Source organism: Mustela putorius, unplaced genomic scaffold (assembly GCF_011764305.1).
Source record: "Mustela putorius furo isolate JIRA1106 unplaced genomic scaffold, ASM1176430v1.1 tig00004041_pilon_pilon_pilon, whole genome shotgun sequence".
NCBI lineage: Eukaryota > Metazoa > Chordata > Mammalia > Carnivora > Mustelidae > Mustela > Mustela putorius.
In genome coordinates this window covers 2263791-2282339 of record NW_025422176.1, presented here as the reverse complement: position 1 = coordinate 2282339, position 18549 = coordinate 2263791, and the positions used below count along the sequence as shown (strand labels likewise).

General features: G+C 45.9%; 1 long non-coding RNA gene across 3 annotated transcripts; it reads left to right on the top strand.

Annotated features, from left to right (window-relative positions):
• The first annotated feature begins 1071 nt into the window (after nt 1–1071).
• Nucleotides 1072–17235, top strand: LOC101676406. 3 transcript variants are annotated; one of them, XR_201210.3, is made up of 4 exons: nt 1072–1192; nt 1512–1836; nt 3084–3247; nt 3841–4163. It is a non-coding gene; the product is annotated as an uncharacterized LOC101676406 (long non-coding RNA). The 3 variants fall into 3 exon arrangements; XR_001177221.2 differs by lacking the exons at nt 1072–1192; nt 3841–4163 and adding an exon at nt 15334–17235 and having other exon boundaries at nt 1277–1836; XR_001177220.2 differs by lacking the exon at nt 1072–1192 and having other exon boundaries at nt 1277–1836.
• The last annotated feature ends 1314 nt before the right edge of the window (nt 17236–18549 follow it).

The window sequence follows — 18549 nt, the reverse complement described above, 5'->3', positions numbered from 1 at the left end:
ACATTTTCACTGATCTCCTACTCCACAGACTGTGTTTGGAGGTGGGAATAAGATGGGGAAGTGATGCAGATATGCTCCCCGATCTCAGGGAAGTAGGGGGTGGTGTAGATGTTAAGTAGCTAATTAGCTACCCTCCGCTGGTAGGGCCTCTCTCACTGCTCAACCTCCAACTCTCCACAGAGACTGAGCATCAACCTCCTCTGGGTCCGGGGTCCTTTGAGGTCGTGGCAATAATAAAACCGATCTAAGAGTACTGCCCTAGATGCCTGCACTCAATCATTTAAACCTCAAGCAGCTCTGTGCAGCAGGTGCTAGGACACTCCCCACTGATCAGAGAGGTTAGCTAATTTGCCTAAGGACACAGAGCTGGTAAGTGGTAGAGTGGAGACCTGAACCAGTCAATGCCATGTCAGAAGGCAGACTCCTAGCCACCCTGCTATGTCATGCCCTCAAGTGGCTATTTCTATTTTACAGATAAGAAGACTGAGGCTCAGGCTCAGGCTCAGGGTTTGCCCAAGGCCATGGAGTTTAGGAGCTGACTCTGAATGCAGGCAGGCAGCAGAAGCCGAGCTTCCCATCGCGGTTCCACACCACCCTGCAGAGCCCTCTGTCTAGGCACCAGGCATTCTGCATAGTGCGTAGCCGTCCACATGCCTGTCCCCACTCTCCAGTGGACAGGTTCCTCAAGACTAAAGATCCAACCCATTTGGCACCTTTTTTCAGTTCCAGCACAGTTTTGTCATTTAATCCAATACCCAAGTGTTTGTTGAATGAATAAAACTACTAAAAAAAAAAAGAAAGAAAGAAAAGAAAAAGAAAGAAAGAAAGGATGAATGAATGTATGACGGTTAGTGAAATTTCCAGACTTGGGGTACGACCTGTGATAAGGGGGGACTTAGAAATATTCTTTGGAAACTGGGGATGCGTGTGAGCCTCTGTGTCCTCAGCCGCAGGAAGAAACAAAACCCTGGACAAGGAAGACAGAGAGAAAATGGGGCGTAGCAAGGAATCTGGGTTGGATTCCATGACGTCACCCTCAAGCTGGATGTCTGGGCTGGTAAACAAAGGTTCTTGTGACATGGGCCCGGGCTGCGCGGCCCACCCAGCCAGCGTGGGGGAGTGAGTTAAAGTGGCCTGCCTCAACCCTGGCCTCCACCCCAAGCTTTAGCCCAGACGCCTCTGCATTCAGCAGGTATCTCGTCCAAGGGAAAACCAGGACAGGAAATCATGTTGCCATGGAGACCAGAGAGGCCCTTCCAGACACAGGGGAAAATAAACACGTTCTGGTTGGACTTAACCCCAGCAAAGCCAGGGTAGCCTCACCTCCTAGGCTGAGAGATCTTGCTTTTCTCTACAAATGCCCAGGAGCCTCTCCTCCAAGGGCTTTCGGCACCATGGGCTCTGTGAGCCTGTGCCCCCTTAAAGTTCTCTGCGGGCAGGGTCACCCTGGGGCTGAGGGAGGAAGCCATTGCTTTTGCCCAGACCTAAGATCTCCTCAGTCTCCTTCACAGCCGAGAGCTTCATGCTGACAAGGACTAATGCCGGGCACATTTCTACACACCGCTGGTCTACGAACTCCTTCGATCCCCATGACAACCGAGTGAGAAAGACCTTGTTGTTATTATTATCATGCCTATTTTACTGACCAAGAAACTGAGACACAGAGAGACTAAGTGACCTGATCAAGATCTTCAGATAGTTGACGGCAGCACTAGAATATGAGGCACTTTGAGATTCCCCGGGTCAACAGAGAGCATTGCATGCTGAAACCTCCGAAGCTAGCTGTGTGACCCTGCACTGGTTAAGTCCCCTCTCTGAGCTGCAGTTTTCCCCTCGGTATGTGGGCATCTACCTCTGGTATGGGGTTAAGTCTGAGGCACATTTATTGAGCACTCCCTGTATGCTAGGCCCTATGTTGGGCCTCGAAAGTACAGTGGGAAGGAAGACAGATGTAATCGCACAATCGCACTGGGGGCAGGTGCCTTCAGCACCGGGGGGGGGGGTGCCCTTCTGGAAGCCCTGAGGCAGGAAAAGGGTTGGCCCTGAAGAACTGGGAAAAGGCCAGAGGGACTGTAGTTCCCAGCACCGTGGAGCTGAGTGCCAGAAGCTGCATCACACAGGCTCACGGCAGATTTATCTTAACCAGGGACAGTGGCGTTTGTTCCCAGGCCTGATTCTGAGGGGTGAACATAGAAGCAAGTCAGGTTTCATGTGTGCTGCTAGGGGGTCTGTTGCGCCTGAAGGGGCCACCACTAAGGGTTGGCTAATTACAGACTAAGGGCTAAACCTGGCTTGCCGCTTGTTTGTTGTTGTTGTTCATTGTTTTTTAAGGTTTTATTTGAGAGAGAGAAAGAGCACGAGAGACAGTGAGCACAAATGGAGTGGGGAGGCTCGGCTCCATCTCCAGATCCCCGGATCATGACCTGAACCGAAGGCACAGTCCTCATCCACTGAGCCACCCAGGCGCCCTGCCACTGGTCTTCGTATGGCCTGTGGACTGAGAGTTATCTTAGAAATTTTAAGTCATTGAAAAAGAATCCAAAGAAATACTATTTTCTGACATGAAATTCAGATATCAGTGTCCATACATAAAGGTTTACTGGAAACCAGCCACACCCACATTTACAGATGGTCTCTGGCTGCTTTTGCTCTGGGAAGACAGCGGTGGGTAGTGGTGACAGAGGTGAATGGCGCACAAAGCCCAAAGTATTGATGCTTGGCCCTTTATAGCCCTGGACAAGATGCCTCTGGCTTTGGGTGAGCAGAGTCTCACTAAGGAGAGATGGTACCTCAGGAGTTCTTCAGGGGAGCGAGGCCAGGAGGCAGCAGCCCTCGGTGAGTCAGAATAGACACGATAAAAAATGAGCTGGGCACTCTACGTTGTCACGCATAAAGCCCTCCCAACAGTCCTTCTGAGGTAAAAACCAGGATTACCCTAACTTTCCAGAGGGAGAAACAGGACCAGGAGGAGCTAAGGAGCCTGCCCAAGGTTACAGAGCTGGTAGGGGACAGAGCGGGGACCTGAGCGGGAGCAGCCGTGTCCAGAACTGGACTTTCAGCCTGTGTTCTGCCCTCTCCTCCAGGTGTGCCCCCGTGGTGGCATGGCTGGCGTGGAGGCGCGGCTGGCGCGGCTGGGGACTTGTCCGCCGCACCCCACCTGAGCTACCACCTCACACGTCACAGAGGCTGCGCAGAGTCTGATCCACAGCTTCGCCCTGTGTTGCGGAATTTTGACATTTGACAACAGGTTTGTGCTGACTGTTGCCTTCTTGCCATCGGATCCAAACTCTGTAGCCTTGAAGAGTACAGAGCTCAGGAGCCCTCAAGACCTACTGTGACCTTAGGCAAGGGAGTTCATCTCTCTGAGCCTCAGTTTCCCCCACTGAAATGTAAGTGCCTGCCTTGAAAAATTGCTGTGAGGTTTACATCCAATGACACGTTTATTGAGCATTTACTATATGCTCTATGCGTCATGCTCCAGAAGGCCAAGTATACAGGCGATTCAAAGGGCTCCCTTACCCTCTGGCTTCCCACTGGTTTTGACTCCAGAGGGAGTCCCAGAAGATGACTGGGGAGGAGGGAAGGAGGAGTGGGAAGTTGGGATATTACGTTGGCAGCTTCCAGGCATTTGGGTGGCTCAGAGGGGTAAGCATCTGCCTTCAGCTCAGGTCACGATCCCAGGGTCCTGGGATTGAGCCCCACAATGGGCTCCCTATTCAGCAGGGACACTACTTCTTCCTCTCTCTCTGCCTCTCCCCCTGCTTGTTGTGCTCTCTAATAAATAAGGTTTCTAAAAATCTTAAAAAAAATTTGCCAGCTTCCTCCCTCTCTGATCTCTAGGTGGCCTAGAAGGACAGCTCCTGCGAGGCAACCTTCTCCACCTGTGCCCCTCTGTGTCCTGGTTATGGTCCTTCGCCTCTCTTCTGTTGGCCTCTGCAGGCCTAGGGTGATAACAGAGCCTGCTGTACTTAGTCCTTGAGGATGCCTGTGGCATTGCAATACCCTACTCTCCTTCAGGAAGTGTCCCTTTATTAAATGCTCCTTGAATCACCTCATTTGAGTGTGTCTTCTCTCTCCTGCTGGGACCCTGACTATTGTTTTCTTCATTTATATTGATCTCTCAAGGGCACGGGTAAGCTCAGTGCACTGTGCCTGGTCTCCAGCTCCCCAATACAACATTGATAGTTAAAGAGCCAATGCCACCTAATGTCAGAGATTAATTATATCCCACACTGCTGGGGGCATGAGGGGACACAGGCACTTGTGCATACTGACGGGTAGGAATGTAATACAGTAGACTCTAAATGCAGAGGTATTTGGCAACATGTTGCAAGATTTAAAGACAGCCCTTTTGAATCTGTGACTTCATTTTTTAGGAATCCATCTCAGGGAAATAATCATATTAGTATGAAAAGATGTCCTACTGCAGAATCAAACCAACTGTCCATCAGTAGTGACAGACAAATGAATGCACTTGATGGATATTTTTTGAGTAACTACTAAGCTTCAAGCATTGTGCTTGAAGTAGTCAAAAAAATTAATAGTTCTCTACATATGAGCATAGAGAGATGCGCACAATATATGGGTAGTAGAAAAAAATCAGGCTACAGAACAGTAAGTAAAATAGGATCCCATTTTTATTCATTAGGTTTAGAAAAAAGTATGGAAGAATCTAGAACAAACTGTTCATAATGGTTAACTGGGGAGAAGGAGTTACCACGACTTTGATCTTTTATAGTCTGTATTACTAGAGTAATACTTACCCTTTTCATCAAGTTAAACTTTCTTCAAGTTAAAATTTCAAAAACTAGAGAAAGACAGAGTTTAAGTCCTTCTTAACCACCCCGAGGTAATCATTACTATCTGTGGATATGTTTACCTCCAGAATTATTTTGCATTTTACATGCATTTACATAAACTTACATGTAACTATAGACCATATATTGTGTGTTCTGTTGGACTTTTTTTTCTTTTACATGAATGATACCCTACAATAAGTATTGCTCCACACTTTGCTTTTTTAAAATCCAGTGTCTTGAAAGCCTTTCCACGATAGCATAGATGGACTTAGCTTCTCTTAACTACTCCAGAGTATTCATAGTATGAAAATACCACAGTTAACATAATCTATTAGAGGGTTTAGAGCTTGCAATTTGAAATTGAGCCTTAGGTCAAGTAATAGTTATCTATATTTACAGAACAAATTACTGTGGAATTTAGCAGCTTAAGACAATCAGTATTTATTATCTTACAGTTTCTGTGGATCAGGGTCTCCCGCAAGGTGGCAGGCAAGGTGTTGGTTGGGACTACAGTTTCATCTGATGGCTCAAGTGAGGAAGAATCCAGTTCCCAGCTCACTCACACAGTCGTTGGCAGGTCTCCTTGCTGGCTGTTGGCTGGAAGGTCTTCCTCAGTTCCTTTCCATGAGGGTCTTTCCACTGGATAGCTCACAACATAGTAGCAAGAAAAGGCAGAGAGAGCAAGAAAAGGCATGCAAAATGGAAGCTGGAGTCTCTTTGTCACCTAATCTTAGAAGTGATATTCTGTCACTTCTTTGGCAGATTCAGTTCACTAGGCCCAGCCCAAGTGGAAGGCAAGGAAATTATATAAGGGCATAAACATTAGAAGTCAAGAATCATTGGGAACCATCTTGGAAGTTATCTACCATTGGAAAGGTAATCCAGTGATCACATGAACCATGGATATAAAGAGAGAGAGAAGAGAGGAAGTGTAACCTATTCAAGGAAGGGGCTGTCCATCGATTCAACAAATACATTCTGACCACCAACTTTGTGCCTAGGCACTATCCTAGGTCCTGGGAATAAAATGGTGGACAAGACAGACCAAGCTGAAGACAGACCTCAGGGAGTTTACAGTATAGAAGAAGCAAGACAAAGCAACTAGAGAGATTATGAGCATGAGGAACAAGAAACAGTGGTCATGCAACTTGCAAGGGATTTCACAGGTAGACTCACCGCAGCTGTGACTGGTTGGATGTGGCGAGTGAACAAAGAGGAGGAGTTCAGGATGACTCCCATGTTTCAAGGTTGGGTAACTTATGGACTCTGGTGCCTCTGCTTGAGGGGAAGAAAACTGGAGGGACCATAGAGTTAGGGGAAGATAGTAAGCCCAACGTCAGACACGTTGAGTTTAAGGAATGTATGGGACGACCAGGGGATATTTGAGAGTCAATTAGACATGAACCTAGGAGCTCAGAAGTGATGCCTGAACTGGAGACGGAAGATAAGGCATCAGTGGCATGGTGGTTGTATTGAAAGCTCCATCAATGACTGTAGAGAGAATAGAAGGCTGGTGGGATTCTGACAAGAGGGAACATCTAAGGGGTTGTGGAAAGGAAAGGGAAGGGCAAGAGGAAGGAGGAAAAAGGAAAGAGCAGTCAGAGGGGCTAGCAGGGGATGCCAAGGATTCTGCTAGAGAGAAGAATCAGAAAATAAAGGAGTGATCAGCTATGTCAGACAGAGTCAAGAAAGCAAGATGTGTCCCCTGGTGCAAAAAGGAGGTCATCAGTGACCATGATGAGAAGAGTTTCAGGGGCAGACTGTGCATACTGTGAGAACAGTTTCAGAAGTGGTGAGTGAGAAGAGGAGAAGGTTGAGGAGCAGAGATAGTGGGTGCAAATCACCCTGGACTGTTTTCACCCCGCTGGCACATATGTGAATTCTGAGGCATTATCTGAATTAAATGTCCATCCTTGAAGTTATTTTAGCATCTGGGAGGCAGCCAGAAATTCCTTTTTCATTCAGTCCTGTTGCTGTGGTTGGGAATCATTCCATTAAGCAAGAAGAATAGGATTGCTTTTGACAGGTGGGGAAAGAGAAGGAAGAAAAGCCAGGGTGGCACATCCTTCTTGGGCTGTCATTGTGAGGTTGTGTGACCTCCAGTAAACAGAGAAGGAAGGTGTCCAGGAGTACCATGGTGGGTGTGGTGCGAATTCCTGGATCCTATGAGGGTACTCAACATCCCGTATCTAATGTGAATCTTCTTCCAAAGCTGAAATACATTCGTATTTCTTTAGCAACCTAGAACCTTAGGAAATTCTGGCATTTGTTATTTAAGTAGGAAGAATCATAGCTTTCCTTGTGCGAAATATCCTCGCGTACGTCTCTTGCAATTTCCAGTTGTTCTCTCTGTCCACCAGAGGCCTTGTTTCTTTGATCTCCCCTACCCCCTTGGGATCAGAAAACTGCATGAAATTGGTGATGTTGGTTGGAGAATTGGAGTGGGTTCACCAAAATTGTAGTTGGTAGACCTTTCCATAACCTTTTGGTGATCCTTTCTAAAAAAGTTTATGAACATGATTGCTCAGATTTAGACCAACATGTACGTGTTGTGTTGGGGGAGGGATGCTTTCAGAGAACATTCGTGCTTAAAAAGGTTAGCCTTCAGGGTGTTAGCTTCTGTCAGAACACACTGACAAGTGTACCTGCTTTTGTGTGCCACTGTGTTGCAATGGAGAGGACAGGATGCTACACCTATCCCCACTATGAGGCTCTATTAATTGCAAAATCCCTTTCTAGTTAGTCTCAGATTATTAATTCCACCCAGGAAAAATGGTACCTCCCTGTTTGTGGGCCCACCAAGTTATTTACTACCATTCTACTTTCAAATCACCTACCAGTTGGAAATAAAAAATAAACCATTGGTAAACCTTAGCATTCTACCTGAATGGCTTTCTGCTGGGAAGTAGCATTTAGAAAGAGGTACCTAGGACTGGAAAATCTCAAAACTCACTTGCCAGGGGCATTTTCATTTTTACCTGTCTTCCAAATAATCATACCCCCATAGCTGTTTTGTTTTTATTTTCAACCATCCTTCCCAACCTCCATCTCGTTTTATTAATCCATGTTCAGATGCTGACCTGCATTTAGGACCCGAAAAGAGTTAGATTTTGTGTAATGTTATTGTCAATAAAAATGATTTGCAATATGTCGATTTTGCTCCTGGGGAGAGACTCATGATGCTTCAAAGTCTGGTGTGATATCCCCTCAACCAGGCTTTGATCATCTCCAGGAGAGTTTGTGTAGCTCCTCCCTTCCATCAGTTCTGGAAAGTGAACCTTTGTTGTGTTCTATCATTAATTTTAGCCTTGAGACTCATTGCCAGTTCTTTCCCACCATAGGGAAGTCAGAAGCTCCATGATCTGGTTCTTTTACTTTTTTCCCTCTCTTGATTAATTTCCTCTGCATTTCCTAAGTTCTTCTTTTGTTGTATTGATACAACTTTCTCCTGTGCATTTCTGCTTTTCCTGCCTTCAGCTGCAATTTTGACGAAGTCGATACTTTTTTGTATCCGTTTCTTCTTTTCACCCTTGGTTTAATATCCGCCCTTTTACCTCCTTGAGTATAGACCGTTTTTCAAACATGCTATCTGCTTGGCAGTAAATCTTTGTTATCTCGAGAAACATTTTCCTCTGAGCTCTTTGGTCTTTGTAATTCGTCTCAGCCTGCTAAATATTTTCACAAATCCCAAGGTTTTATTTTTTATTCATTGATAATCTATTAGTTTACTTTTTTTTGATCCACATATGCATTGCTGGAATGTCTTCAAGATTGAGTAGACACTTCAACCAATACAGATGGCCCCTGATTTTTACGATGGTTCGACTTGGATTTTTTGACTTTACGCTGGTGTGAAAGCCATATGCATTCAGTAGAAACCGTACTTCAGATTTTGAATTTGGATCTTTTCCCGGGCTAGGGAGATGCAGTATGAGCCTCCGTTATGACTCTCGGCGGCGGCAAGCCACAGTTCCTGCTTGGCCACAGGATTACTTTAATACTGTCAGACTTGTTAAGTCTAGTGTTGAAAGTAAATTTTGGACTTGTGCTTTTAAGAAATACTCTCAATAATTTTGCTAATGTTGATGTTGTTATTGATACTGCAGACATTTTGATGCTACAAAAATTACAGACGATAGCTCTCAACTCCCCTTCCTAGGCTACACCCAGAAACATGTTTCAAGGGGTATCAGATGCCAGACCCTGCTGCTAAGAATGTAGTCTAAAGTGGTTGCAATGTAAGCTGCACAGAGGCGGGAACTTTCATCTGTTTTCATTCATAACGGCATTTCTTTAGCCACTGACAGTCCCATAGCTACCTCAGAAAAATAGCTCTTGAATAGGTGAAGGGCTGTTTCACAGCTTGGATGGTGGGATTCTCCCATCACACCAATACCTGCTTCTTTACTATCGCCAAGTACATGGCCCTCTGCAAAGGGAACCCGCGGGTAACTCTAAGGTGAGCAACAGAACAGTGTTCTGGAACACAGGCTTTGAAGCCAGGTGGCTCAGATCAGAGTTCACTTCTGATGCCTAATAGCTATGTGACCTTGGGCCTTGGACAAGTTACTCAACCTTTCTTTACTTTTATTCACACCTACAATGAAAAAATTTCACGCACAGAGAAAAGTTGAAAGAACAGTACTATGATGACTCATGTGATATACTACTGATAACCTAATGATGAACCACCAGGGTTCAACAGTTGTTGACATTTTGCTATATTTGCTATATATGTGTGTGTGTGCGTAAGTGTGATACTATAACAAAAATCAATATTTGGTCTTTGTCCCAGGTTCCTGGCACATGGCTCCTAAAACATGTGGATCCCTGGGCAACATAAGTGTGCCTTTTGTATGCGAATGAATTACTGGTGGCTGGGGGGGGGGGGTCCCTAGATAGCTCCAGGACTGGGGATTGGTCACCAGAAAGACCCAGGTATAATGAGATGGTTGGAACTTTCAGCCCCATCCCCAGAGGGGCTGGAGATTTTCGCTCACTGCCAGTGATTTCAGCAATCCTGCCTACGTGATGAAACCTCCATAAGGACCTCCAAATGACAGGGTTCAGAGAGTTTTGGAGTTGGCAAACAACCTGAGAGGCAGGGAGGGTGGTGTGCCCCGAGAGGACACGGAAGCTCCGTGCCCTTCTCCCCTACCCTACCCTGTGTGTGTCTTCCATTTAGCTGTTCCTGAGTTGCACCCTTTGTCATACACTAGTACATATAAGTCCAATGCTTTCCTGACTTCTGTGAGTCATTCTAGCAAACAATCAAAACTGAGGAGGGGACTGTGGGGACAACCTTGAATTTATAGCCTGGCAGTCAGAAGTAGAGGTGACAACCTTGGACTTGTGATTGGTATCTTAATGGGGCAGTCTTGTGCGACAAACCCCTTAACCTGTGGGGTCTGTGCTGACTCTGGGTAGTTAATGTCACAACTGAATTGAATTGTAGGATCCCCCCCCCGCCCCACCGTTAGAGTCCAGAGAAATCAGAGAATAGGCTATTAGGAAATGTCACGGAGTAAGTATATGCACGAGTAAATTATAAGCATCACGACACTTTTTCCGTAAATATTACAGCCCGTGTCACCCAAAAATAAGTACATTGTCCTACATAAGCACAATATTAGTATCAACTTAGTAAAAATTAACAATGATTCCTAATGTCATCTAATATGCAATCCGTATTTAAACTTCACCATGTGTGCCTCAAACATGTTTTATCCTGTTTTTATTCTCCATATCAGGGGGGAAGGTAAGGATCACAAATTGCATTTGGTTACTAATCTCTTTACTCCTCTTTTTTTTTCTAGGAAAGATCCTTACCCTTTTGTAAATGACATCAGTATTTTTGAGGAGTCCAGGCCAACTGTCTTGCAGAATGGCCCATGTTCTGGATTTGTTCTAGGTTGTTCTTCCCTAGGGTGAGACACTTAACCTGTCTATGTCTTAGAATCCCACCTATGAACTGGATATAGGAACAGAGGTTGCCACCTGGCTAGTACAGGCGACCGTAGAGCTGATACGAGGTTCATGTGCGATAACACTTGCAAAGGGCTGCGCGTGGTGTCTAGCACATAGTAAGTACTCAATAAATGGTCAGTTGTCATCATCGGGATCAGCACCTTTATTCTCATCTGCATCATCTCCACTATCATCCTTGGTGCCTAGGCTCCAAGCTGCTTTGACACGGGAACTGTTTTGATTCTTTCCTCACTTTTCTGGGGTATTTTGTACTCATCTTAACCCCTCCAAGGATTGGTGTTTCCCCTTACTTGTTCTCCTAGGGACAGCATCTTTTTTTTTTTTTTTTTAAAGATTTATTTTTATTTTTGGGATGGGGGAGGGCAGAGGGAGAGAGAAAAGTCCCAAGCAGACTCAGTGCTGAGCACAGAGCCCAACGTGGGGCTCCATCTCACGGCCCTGAGACCATGACCTGAGCTGAAACCAAGAGTTGGACACTTAACTGACTGAGCGACCCCATCGTCCCAAGGGACACCATCTTTCTGCAGAACCACAATCTTATTACCCCCAATGGCTCAGACAATAGGGAGGCGCCAGCCAGTGCAATGCCCACCCAAAAAGGAAGGGGGTGCTTTGTCACTGTTGGCCCCTGTGGTGACCTTGATGTTGAGGTGGCTGGTGCAGCTGCTGCAGTGCTGATGGAGGCAGGCTGGGGACAGGAGATTGGCTGGCACGGAAGGTGAGGAATGTGCTGCCAGAACGCTGGGCTCAGAGCCAAATGCTAATGATGGTGGGGGGTTGCTGGTACCCGCTGTCAGGTCATCTAAGGAAGTGCGGGGGCTGGTGGGAGTGGGGGAGGTGAGAGAAACAGGAAAGGTGAGAGGGACTGACAGGTCGGAGAAATCCACTTGTTCCCCTAGGGTCCACCCTCTCTTCAGACCCAAGCTGTCTGGGAGAAATCGTGGCTGTCACCATGGCAACAGCCAGCAGCCGATGCGTGATGCACAGTGTCTTTATTACAGAACCTTGGTCAAGCTTGTGCCAGTATTTTTCCACCTGAATCTCATTTCTTCAGAGGAACGAGAGACCAGAAGCTGGAGATGGCATGGGTGGGGCCGGGGGTATTTGGAGATGGAGTAGAGATGGGGGAGTTCTCAGATATTCTCCTGAAATTCTGGGAATTGTAGTAGATTGAAGAGAAGCAGCTTTTTTTTTTTTGCCTTGATAAGACATAATTTAAATATTCAAATTGCTTCAGAATTCCCTTAAATTATACATGAATTGCTGAAGCAGAGTTCTCGTTGCCTTTGGAAAGGTACAAGTCGCTGCACTCTGGAAACCCTTGTGGGAGGAGCTGTCTCTGGTCGTGAAGAGCACAAACCTGGGAGTCAGACTGGCCTCAGACTCACAGTTCTGCTACTTCCCAGCCAATTATCTGAGCTCATTAAGCTTCAACATCTCATCTGTAAAGTGAAGGTAGTAAGAGTAGCTTGTAGGGTTGCGATGAGAAAAATGAGCAGATGCATAGGGAATTAAGTCCAATACTTAACCCACATCAGGTGTACAGTAAATGGTTGCGACCATTACTACCACCTCTACTGCTCCTACGACAACCACGCGTCACATTACCATGACCGCTCCTGGTACCATTACTGTTTCTGCTCTTACTATTACTACAGTTGCTACTGTTAGTACTCTGTCTTCCCTCCTTCTCCTACTATCATTGGGAGGATAATGCAATCTGGCTGAGTAAAGGATTATGAATCACTGACAACTCCCTCGTCTCCCACGAATGGTACTGGAGTGCTGAATTTGCCAGCCCCTTTGTGAGGAGCTGGTGTCAAAGACTGGGAAGACCTGGTCGCTGCCCTCACAGACTGTGGGATCCAGTGCCAGACAAAAGCTTGACTCCACCACCACCAAGGGAACCCTATAAGCATAGGAGGATTTTTATTAGAAGAGCTTGTACAGATGATCCGAGTCAGGATTTTCCCAAACTTGTCACTCTACTACCCCTTCTCTATTTTTGTCCTCTCTGAGAACCACCCACATGGATATTTATTTAAGGTTTTCTCCTTCAAACTGGTTCCTTTTTTTATTGGCCAAATAAAGGCGGGTTTGAAGGCAACTTTATAGCGCCATGAAAAATGTAGAACTCGTATCTCTTGCCACGAAAGAAAGTGACTGTAAAAATAAAAATGATGGAAACAATTCAGGGCTAATACTTTTTTTCCTCCTGTAAGGTTCAAGACCTAGGTTCACTTTGTGTCATACAAAAAGGAGGCTGGCAAAGATTCCAGGGGTGTTAAAGACACACCAACATCAAAAGGAAATTTCCCTGTGTGATCAGAAATATTGAAAAACTGAAGGGAGATTGATGATTTGATGATACCCAGTATTCCCTGCGTGTCGCACCTGAAGTCACTGCTGACCTTGGTGAAGAGCAAATAATGAGCTCTTTTCAGAAGGGGAGGACTGGGGCAAGAAGCAGGCCCGAGAGCAGACCGCGTCTCAGCGGCATCTAAGTGTTCAGGGGCCAAGAAGACAGGTGGGTGCTCCAGGAGGAAGGCAGAGCATCCCGCAACTTGAATAGCTCAGACGCTGACATGTCTGTCAGGAAGGCAGAGAGGGGGTAGACTGACAAGGTCCAAATCATGCAGGCTTTCACAGTGGCACTAAGGGATTCAGATTCCATTCCCCAAGGGAACTATATTAAAGAGCAGAATGACAAGACAGTCACCTGGGCACTAGGCACGGAATCTTCGCGACTCTGAGGTAGACAATACGCCCCGCCCCGTTGTGCAGCTGAGAAAATGGAGGCTGGCCCAGGTTAAGCAGCTTGCCCAAGTGTGGTAGATTGCAGAAATGACCACAGTGCTCCCTCCCTCCCTGTGGCTGTCACCTTGCAAATGACTTTGCAGCCCTTGCCATCAAGAGAGGAATCTGTTTTCCTGCCCGCTGGCCTTGTGATATTCTGGGCTCAAAGGAATGCAGGGGAAGGGATAAGGGGCCGAGGCCATGCATGGTTCCAGCTGTGCTCCTGGAACCCTGACGTCACCTTGTGGGCAAGGCCTCGCTGGCCTTTTGCGGAGTGAGAGGGACCAGGTGGGGTGGAGCCCAGTTTTTCTGGCTAAGACCCAGGCATGTGACGGAGCCCAGCGAATATCAACAAAGCCACTTCTCCAACGTCCAGCTGACCACAGGCACGTGAGTGAGCCCAGACAAGCCCAGCACAGCCATCCAGCTGACCATAGACCCATGAACAATAGTGTGGTGTTATTTTCAGCCATTTTTTTTTTCTTTTAGACTGGCTTTGGTTAGTAAAAACTACCAAAAATCCCCCAAGATATCTTGATGAATAAATGTTGCAGTTAGGATGTGTTCCTGGGCTGGGCTCTTTTTCCTTTTTCTCAGCCTGTGCTTTAAACACCATTTCTCAGAAACACTCAGAAAGTTTCCAATTTACATGGGTGTGTGTCATTTCTGCAGGACGACTGCTCGCAACTTTCCACTGATTGGGGACCACACATCAGCTGCCTTGTACAGAGGCACTTCACACGGATTTGACTGATACACCAGCAGAGTGTTGGCGGAGGAGGGGCAAAGAAATATCTGTACCCCCTAGAAAATTTCCTGCAAGTCGCACCGCCAGTAGTTCTTTTAAGGCTGCAGTTCTCAGCTAGAAGTGATTTTTGACCCACTAGGGGACATTGGCAGTGTCGGAGACATTTTTTATTGTTACAACTGGGGAATAGGGTGCTACTGGCATTTAGGGGGTAGAAGCCAAAGGGTGCCGCTAAACACATCCTACAATGCACAAGACAACCCCCCAAAACAGAATGACTGGGCCAAAATATCAGCAGTGGTGAGGTTGAGAAACCCTGTCTGAAGGTAACCTGGAAAAAAAGACCATCATGAGGGCTGTGACAGACGCTTCCGAGAACTGGCTCTCCACCCGGTCTATGCATTAGATTCATCCACGGAATTTAAAACAAACAAACAACAACAGCAACAAAAAAAACCCAAACCAAAAACGATGCCCAGCCCCGATTTCCAGAGACTCTGATTCATTTGGGGTTAGGTCATTTAAAAAATTCTTTCCAGGTGATTGGAATGTATGGCTAGGGCGGAAAGCCACTACTTGAGAAAATGTACTATGATAATGAGTCATACAAAGAAGACAGAAAAATGATGCTTAGAAAACGCATTTGCCCCTTCCCCTCGTCAAAATAGCTTGTTCACCCTCGTCGGGGCTCCCCTGGCCATGGATGCCGCTGGCAACCCACCTGTAGGATTCCCTCTGGTCCTGTGGCTTACCCCCCCCCCCAATCCCTGTTTCTGTCTGTCTTCATGTTTGTTCCCTGCCACCCTTGCCCCAAACGAATACTTTTTCTCTGATGCAAATCTATGTGCTCACAGCAAGCGCTTACAGAAAGTATTTCAGGACTTCTCCTAGGCTTTTCTTGGAGATTTGGGGATTACAGGGAGGACACTCTGTCCACAAGACTTTTCTGACATCTCTGTGTTTTCATTCGTCCCTCCCTTCTGTGCCCTGTTCACTCTGCAGGCTGGGGATGGTCAAATGCTGCACATTTCACAAAGAAGACTGGCTTCGGAGCTGCCCCTGGAAGAGGACCTGTAAGCCCTTGGAACCACCTGCGTGAGAAGAGTGTCTTTGGATACTTGTAGCCTTGGGCCCTGTTGGACAGTTTATGCAAACTGTGATTTGTGGTGGGGATTCTGGGCCCTCCTCAGTCCGTGGGACTTCTGGACAGGCTGGAGACGGGGTTATGAGGGGCAGTCACAAAGTCCTGACGTGACTGACCCCCAGTAAAAGCTACAGACACCAAGGCTTCGTGGAGCCTCTCTGGCTGAGAGTAGTCTGTGTGAGTTGTCACACGTCGCTGCCAGGAGAATTAAGTGTCGTCTCCATGATCCCACTGGGAGGTATGACTGAAAGCCAGTGCCTGGGCTCTGCCTGGGCAGGTTTTCCCCTTTGCTGGTTTAATCTGTATCTTTTCACATAACAAACATTAACTGTGACGATACCAGCTTTTCTGAGTTCTGGGAGCCCTTCTAGAAAATCATCAGACCTGAGAGTGGTCTTGGGAATCCCTGACACATCTTCCCAATCCTTGACTTCTGCTTCTTCCAGAATGAACCAGAAGACTCTTCTGTCTGTCTCTTGCAAATTCAGAGCATTTGTATTTCATACTCTCAGTAGTTTATCAAGAAATTTCTTTCAAGTAAATCCAGTGTTCCCTATGGAAGTGATGTTGGTAAAAACAATTTTCTCTAGCTTATCTCCTTTTGCAAACATGCCTAAGAAGTATGTGTGTGTGTGTGTGTGTGTGCATGTATGTGTGTCTGCATACACAGACACATACACACATACTCATACACCAGAACCAGGACTAGGAATCACTTTACTGCCAGTATCTAGGGACTATTTCCAATTACTGTAAGGCCAGTGAAAGAAAGAAAAAAAAAACACACACACACAGTGGGCAGGGCACCTCGGATTACCTCTCTGCAAACAGTGTGAGGTCTCTTTATCCCCCTCACGGTAACTAATGGCTGCATTGGTCTCATCACACACTTGTATCATAATTTTCTAACCAGTCCTCTCTTGCTGAATAATTGCATTTCCAACATTTTTCCTTTTCTATATAAAGCACCATTGAATATTCTTGTACTAGTAATCATTAGGCTCTGCTATAATTATTTCCTTAGCATCAATTTCTACACATGGGATTTCTGAATTAGAGAGCACAGACGTTTTTTAAGATCTCTGATAGAGTACACCTTTTGGGGATTTGTATCAGTTAAAAATTCCACCAGTTTTATGTAAACATGATCATTTCCCTGCTTCCGGATCACACTGGGCATAAATTGCTTGTTCCATTAATTAGTTAACCACTCTATCAGTAAAAGGATGGTTAATTAAATTACGGTAATTTTATATTTCAGAATATTATGCTGTAAAGAGCAAGGGGAGTTTCTGGAATATAAAGGTGGAGAGAAACAAAAAGACAGACTTTTCCTATCCCAATGTGACAAAATGAACAAAAAATTGACAAAATCTAGAATTTAAAAAAACCCCACCAGGAATATTTAGAAGACTACAGGGAGGTTTATGACCCCATCTTCAGGCTTTAAAGTGCCAATGGCGGAAATAGAGAAGTTTCGGGGTATCTACAAGCAGCTTCTCCCCCTGGATTCCAAGAAGAAGGGTTGAAGAGTGGGTAGAAGGTCCAGGTGAAAATACTGAGTAATAGCCCCAGTTTGGAGAGAAGCCAACGGAGGGGAGGAGCCCCAGCCCAGAGAGCAAGTTCCCCCATCCCCTAGAGGGGAAGTTGCTTGCCTTCATCTCGCTGTTCTAACAGAGGGAGGGGTAAACCAGGAGGGGCTGGCGGTGTTTCTCCCAGCTGGCAGGAAAGCTCAGGGGGTTGGAGCCTCTGCCTGCGGCTCAGGTCATGATCCCAGGGTCCTGGGGTCAAGCCCTGCATCGGGCTCTCGGCTCGGCGGGGAGCCTGCTTCCTTCTCTCTCTCTCTCTGCCTGCCTTTCTGCCTGCTTGTGATCTCTGTCTGTCAAATAAATAAATAAAGTATTTTAAAATAAAATAAAATTATAAAGAGGAGCTAAAATTATAAAGCTAAAAATGACCAGAAACACATAGATACAAAGTAATGTGAAGCAACGCAAACATAATGCTTGTATCAGATTGGAACAAACAGAGGAAAGGTTAAAAACAGAAAATAGAACATGTGAGAATTACAACAAAGGGTCTCTTATTGCAGTACCTGTATGCCTTCAGCTCAGGTCCCGGGAGGGAGCCCTGCGTCGGGCTCCCAGCTGAGTAGGGAGTCTGCTTCGCGCTCTCTCTCCTTCTGACCCTCCCCACTGTTCGTTCTCTTTCTCTCTCAAATAAATAAATTTAAAAAATGATGCACAGACCTGTACCCCTGAAGCAAATAATACATTCTATGTTAATAAAAAAAAGAAATAAACAAGCAATTTAAAGAGAAATCCTTTCAGACTGGGTCAGAAAAACAAAACCCAACTTTGGGTTCGAAACAACTATGACCAAGTTTCTCAGGAAGTTTGAAAGGCGGGAACAAAGACATACCAGGTGAAGTGAACAAAAAGAAAGCTAGGTTCATGACATTAATATCGAACAAAATCGAATCCAAGTTTCAATGTGGTGATGACGACCCTGGGAGGGATTTTATAATGACAAAGGACTCATGCCCTCCACAATTAGGCTAAAACTTCCAGGATTGAGAAAATAACCAAAAACAACATCAAAATAATCGGAGCATCAACTTCCAGCACACACCAAAGACCAGCAGACTTCATTGCACCTCCTCTCCCATGATAGATAAGGAAACTGAAAATAAAGACTTTGAGGACCTGAATGTATATTTAATAAAGCTAATTTTGTCATTTGGTATCAAATGCTATACACTGATAATACAGAATAAGCCTTTTCCTGAGCCTGTGGAATTTTTCATGAGCCTGTGGACTATGTATCAGCGACAAAGAAAATCCCGACAAAATTTTTAAAAATACAAATAGTACAGACCACTTTCAAATTACAATACAAGAAAACTAGAAGACTCACAACAAAAGAAGGATTAGAAAATAATTAGAAGGCGGGGGGGGCGCCTGGATGGCTCAGTCCGTGTTGGCATTTGGCTCAGATCATGATCCCAGGGTCCTGGGATTGAGCCCCGCATTGGGCCCCCTGCTCAGTGGGGAGCCTGCTTCTCCCTCTCCCCC